This window comes from Anabrus simplex, chromosome 2 (genome assembly GCF_040414725.1).
Source record: "Anabrus simplex isolate iqAnaSimp1 chromosome 2, ASM4041472v1, whole genome shotgun sequence".
In the NCBI taxonomy this organism is placed as follows: domain Eukaryota; kingdom Metazoa; phylum Arthropoda; class Insecta; order Orthoptera; family Tettigoniidae; genus Anabrus; species Anabrus simplex.
Genome location: NC_090266.1, coordinates 699829990 through 699836486, shown reverse-complemented (window position 1 = coordinate 699836486; position 6497 = coordinate 699829990). Strand labels below are relative to the sequence as shown.

Sequence of the window (6497 nt, the reverse complement as noted above, 5' to 3'; positions counted from 1 at the left end):
GCAGTGACTCAGATTTTTAGCTACTGGAGATAGCTTCAAATCATTAGAATTCTTGACGCGTATATCAGCCTCAACTATTCCCTTGTTCATTCCAAAAGTTGTTGATTTTCTTTTTAACTAGATCCGTAGTTATGTTTAACTTCATAGGCCTTATTTCTCGCATTGATGTCCCGGTATTGAGAACACTTAACATTCCACAGGCACTCCGCTCTGTAGTATAAATTAATGAACTCCTCCAGATTTTCTCCGCCATTTTTAAAACAGTCTAACTCGAATGCAAGTCGGAAGCCTCTCTACTTTGATTGCTATTCGTATACGAGCTACGAGTACATACGAGTCATCGTTTACATGTACGATTTCTTATCCGAGTCAGTCCGAGTAGCCTACTCGTATGAGAGTTACTCGTAAATGTAAAGCCGGCTTAACACAACGAGCTATCAAAGCACTGCACATTTCGACTTCGTAAATCCAACGAAATTCAGATTTTAAGACGTTTGCATCGTTCTTGTAACATAATATAGGGAAGAAAGAAGGTGGATGTTGATCTGAAAAGAAACAGTGATAAAACAAATGTAGGCTATTATTAAATCAAAACATTCGATTGTCATGTTACGACTACAGTCTGATAACATCTCGAAGAGCAAATCACACATGCAGTATCTTTTACAGTCTGATATTTTTATTGGCGACACACACACAACACATGCTTTTTGACTCACATCATATGCGAACACGCACATCAAACTTTTGTCACATCAATTTTTGATCGGCCGGGGTGACGCCACACCTGTAACTTCGCACCTCGCCGAGTTAATAAGCATATCGGCTGGCACCAAGTTGGAGGCCGGCCTTCCGCAGCCATGTTTACTTGTATAATCCATGACGTTGACCCAGCGATCATTGACGAGGACATTTACAGTGCCCTACGCATACACGGTGTCTCTGGTGTCACCAGATTTTACGACGGCCCCGATCTCGCACCAGAGGTGCTTCTCTCTTTCTACACTTTGGATGCCTGCAACCACGTCAGGACTAATGGAGTGTTTCTTCCTCGCCGTCTCCACCGAGTGACATCTACACCTTCACACGTCGTCGCCCAGATCATGGATGTTGAAGACCCTGCTACGCCTGCTGCAAGTACGCCTCTTCCGTATTTCTCACCCCCACCCCCTCCATCATCCTGCCCCACAACTACTACCATCACCTCCACTGTATCTGCTTACCCATCTCTCAATATTCCTCTTACCATACCTGTCCCCACTACCACTACTACCACCACCATCACTACTTCTGCTCACTTCTCTCCCATCTTTCCTATTACTAATACCACTACGTCCCATCCTTTTTCCCTATTGATAACGTCTCTCCCCAGTCCTCTCACCCCTGATCCCCTAAATCGCCAGCCTACATCTATTCAGCCGTCTGCCGAGGGACCTTCCACCGCTCCACCTACGAACGTGGTACGTTCACCGCCACCTGAACATTCTTCCACCTACAGTTGTGTTATTCGCGGTGTGGATCCAAGCATACGATGCAGCTATTGTTCAAGATCTTCGCCAGGCAGGCCTCCCTGTACGACGAGCTTCTCTCACCTACAATGCCGACGGTCCAACGTTCCCGGGGCGCCTCCAACTTCCGACGACATCCAGCGCCTCATCACTCAAGGACTCTATTTCTACGGTCGCCATCATCGGGTCGAACCCTCTTAATCACCTCCACAATCCTTACACCGTCCTCCCCCACCCGCAGTCGTCCCCAGCCTGTCCCTCCTCCTCACACATCATGTCTACGATCTTCTATAGTCCCATTCCCGCCAAACTACTTCCCCCAACCACCACCTTACCTTGCCCTCCTCCACCTACTCCTCACTTCCCTAGTTAACTTCTCCTCTTTCTACCACATCTTAGCTTCCCATCTTCTCCCTAGCACCTTCCTCTAATTCTTCACTCATCTCTGTTTTTGAATGTACACGACATTGTATCTCTTTCAATAAAGTTTCACCTCTACTGTACTTCTTAGCCCAGAAGCCATTTCTTTGCATCTCCTTCTTCTTTATCTCCATTTACCCATCTCCTTCATCCCACACTTCTCCACTTTCCCGTCACCTCTCCTGGCCAGAGAAAGGGCGTTACCCTCTAGGAGGTCCGCCCCACCCCGTCAGGGTGGGAAATGAAAACATTAATAGAATAGAATATATACTGCCAACACCTGACACTGCACAACGGGATCACGAACACATACGTCGATCGCTCTGAATACGGACAGCTCCGACCTGTTATAAATCTCCGAACACTCTACTCATAATTTTTGTTGCCGGCCGGGTGGCTCTACATCTTTAATTCAGTTCCCCGCCGGACTCAATAAAGCTTATAGGCCTGACACCGTGTTGGAAGTAGGCCTTCCCAACACCATGCGCACCTGCATCATTCCCGACGTTCATCCTGCGATATCCGAAGTTGACATTTGCTGCGCACTCCGCACCGCTGGCTTCCCAGTCCACGTTGCTTACCGGAGGTTGGACGCCTCTAATTTCTCACCATCATCGCAGGTTCTTCTTTATCTACCTACGTTGGACGACTGGAAGCGCCTACTTGACACCGGAGTGACTATTCACGACCGTTACTACCAAGTTGAGTCTACTTGCCAAACCATCTTATTTCAGCTTACATCAGATCCCACCACAGTGCCCGTCGTCAACGCGCCTCAACCCAGGCCACTGCTACAATAAACATCGCCCTCCTTTCCCCTCATCACACACCTCCCACTACTACCACCACGACCACTGCGACGTCAGCCACTACCCCCTACCATAATCCAGTGACTAAAGTTACGCCATGCCATCCTTCGCCTGATATCATCCCTCCCTCTTAACCTAACTTCTGCACAACCTTGTCCCCAGCAAATCCCCGACAACATCCTAGACTCCACCGCCGTGTCACCGCCAGACGACACCGCAGCAGCCGCCGCAACATCATCGCTACCGTCGCAACCACCATCTCTCCACACTATCTCAAGCTGTGTCATCCGCGGCGTAGAACTACCATCTCGGAACGGGACATTCTCCAGGAACTCCAGGCAGCAGGCATCCCCGCTCGTCGTGCGTTCTCGAGATTAACAGCGCCTTCAGCCCTACATATATGGTCCGAATACACCTTCCCACCGCAGATGATGTGGAACAACTTATCAACACTGGTCACTATCAACATATTTTGATATCGCTTCAAAGTGTAGCCCTCTCGTTCCCCACCCTAACCTCCTCGCCATACTTCCAACACTCCCTTTCGTCGCCCCCGGCCAGCCGGTCCTCCATTTCAACCTATTCAACCCATCCGTCCACCTCTACCCCCAACTAATTTCTTCTATCAACCTCCTCCGCAACTTGAACTCCTCAGACTCCTAACCACCACATTATGCAATGTAATCGCAACACTACACCTGGGTTGAATGGCTGGACAGGGGATCACTAAGAGCAAACATTTACTTTAACAAATTTGGACAGTTTATGTATTTCTTTCTTTTCTTAAAATTCAGTTATATTAATTTAATGACGTAACAAGGAACAGTTGGAATATAACATGGGGATATTTACATTAACAACGAGCTCGTCAGCTCCAGCAATGCATTGGACTTAGAAGTCCTTAATCAGGTGCAAGTTTAATTGGGAGAAACCCCCAGTCGTTAACTTACATAAGAAAGAGCATAATTGCTCCTGACAGGTACAGTACTATGAAAGAGCAGAGTTGCTCCGAACAGGTACAGTATTATAGGAGTCTCAGCTCCCAGATACACTAGAGGCTATCCTCAATCAAGCAATCAGTTGCTATTTAGAATCTCAATTACACTCAGTAACCCCTCAGGTTACACCACTTCATAGTGTTCATACACCTGTTGCCCCATGGTGGGCTTATCTATTAGAAGGTTTCACAATGATTATCAAGTACCGGTACTGTTCCTTAAGGAAACCTAAATATAGACAGGGTTACCCGAAGAACCATAAAGAATATACTGGGACATAATTATCCATACTACAAGGCTTTAAGAATAAAAGAAAAGGTTACACAAAACAGGTCATTAACCAAAGGCAAGGAGGCGAAACACCTGCACTCCTTAACGAACATTCGGGAAGAGACGAAAACCTAAGTGAGCTTAAGGCCCAATGATACAGGAGCTAATCCCATACTAAAAAAGGTGGCTTAAGGGGGAAATTTAAAAGCCGAGACAAGATTCCCAAAATTTATAGGTTGAAAACTTTAGTCATCCAGCTCAAAAGTAGAAGGGGAGAAAACCGAGGGTCACCACTCGCTCTCCCTTACATTAAATGTTTTCGCGGTAGGGAATATAAATAGAGTCCGAAGACTGCGCAGAAGGTCTTAAATTCCATCCCAAAAAGAAAAGATGAAATATTCGTTATTAAGAAAAATGCTAAAACCTTCCCATCGAAATACCCACCAGCACAATCACATGTTTAGGTAAATACTGCCATTACCTTACAGCGCTGGATCTTACTCAAGCCGGCCGTAACTTGCCTCCTGCCCTTACTAACCTCCGCCAAGTCGCACTCTCAGTAACCGGAGCAAATCAGACCAGACAGCCCTAAAGTGCTCTCCTTAAATAGTTCCGTAGGGGAAAGTTCCGGATTAAATCAAAATACAGAGCACTGATAGGCTACATTTCTATACATTCCTCCCGGGTTTGGTTGGCTAGAGACTTAGTTACAGGCATGAGATAGGCAGATTACATTAGAGGAGGAGCCAGGTGACGTGTTGACAACTTCGGTACATAAAAAATCATCAGATAAAATGTTTACCAAGTACAACAACAAAAATATCTTCAACAATTCATTCGTGTTTAATCCACTAGAGATCGCTAGAACATAGATGGCAGAGTCATCCAACCATCAGAAAAGAAATTTTAGAAGGTTTTTTAAAAGCTCATGTTCACTGGCATAGATGGTCATAGAGAAGGCACGCAGTTTAAATAGCCGGGAACGGTGTTCCGCTGGTGCAATAATAATAATAATAATAATAATAATAATAATAATAATAATAATAATAATAATAATAATAATAATAATAATAATAATAATAATAATAATAATAATAATAATAATAATAATAATAATAATAATAATAATAATCCATGGCATCTGTTTAAGCTTAGTGGTGACCTAATGAGGATGAAATGAATGGCGAAGACGTCATAAATATCCAGTCCCCAAGCCAGGGGAATTAAGAGAACAAGAGGGTTAATTCTGAGAATTGAACCGGGGTCATCGGGCCAAAGACAAACATTCTATCAATTTAGCCACAAATCCAGAGTTTAATTTGCTAAGGATTTTAATTTGCTAAACCTTAGGCTACCATCTCCGCTGATCAGGTGTTGATTTTTGACAGTGGCAAAGGCCTTGGCAGTAGCTTGTGGAAGAGCCTTGACAACAGAGCAGGCTACTCCGTTGGCTGCAGTTCAAAACGCTTAAGGCTTGACGTTCACTAAACCAACCATCGAAAAGGGATAAGCTGAACATAGTGGTAGTCCAGGGCTTGATCTCAGCATACGCCACTGACCTTCACTACATTCATTCATTGATTAAAAAATGTTGGTTAATTTGCTTCTAATCCCATGTGTGCTTTCCAATAAAAACTGAAAAACTATTTTCAAACGTTCCTGATATTTTGGCAGTCAACTTTTCCCCACACATATTTAGAAACTTCATTTTTGAATTATCGTACTCACTTCTATGTGCAAATTTCCAATGCTATAATCGTTATCATAAGATGAAAATACATCCCTGCATTCAACATGGGGAAACTTGCTACATGCCCAGCCCATGACATAATGGTCTGCATTGTCCTGTATTGCATCATAGTAATTTACCTTATCACTTAACTGACATTGTTTCATGACATTGGCTTCAGAATTGCACTTCATCACATCATTATGAAACAATAGAAAGTTTGCAAACTCACAATTACTGTCAGCGGAAGCACAGAGCGATTGATTTACCATTACAACTCGTATGACACTGCGAAATTTTGTTGCATTTGGGGTTACATTGTTACCTCCTTGTCCTATAATGATAGAAAAAATGTTTTCAATGCAGTTCTGTATGATCCTTCTTGTAATTAACTAACAGAAAGCATAATCCTCGTGTAATTCTGAATACAATAATTTCAGTGCAGAAAAACCACAAAAACCATACTGTATAATTATATACCATTGACTTCAGAGAATTTTTGTTTCTGAAATCCTTTTCTGTGAAGTGGCACGAGCATACAACATAGCCTTTATTATTATAAGTTCTGGTCATTTGGTCCTCAGAATTTCATCTAAATCTGTCCTTCTGCTCTTTACAACCCACTGGCTACACCTGAAAATAGATTAAATACATAGGTTTGATCATAACAATGTTTTAAAGAAAATACGTTCACATAAATAGAAAAAATATACAGGCCCGTATACATTAACAGGTATACTCACAGCGCCATATCTGTAAAATG

At 43.5% G+C, this 6497-nt stretch overlaps 1 protein-coding gene across 1 annotated transcript in view; it reads left to right on the top strand.

Annotated features, from left to right (window-relative positions):
- The window catches only part of LOC136863661 (cuticle protein 38-like), a 491074-nt gene that overhangs the window by 332352 nt on the left and 152225 nt on the right, over window positions 1-6497 (top strand). The gene's annotated exons all lie outside the window — the stretch shown is intronic.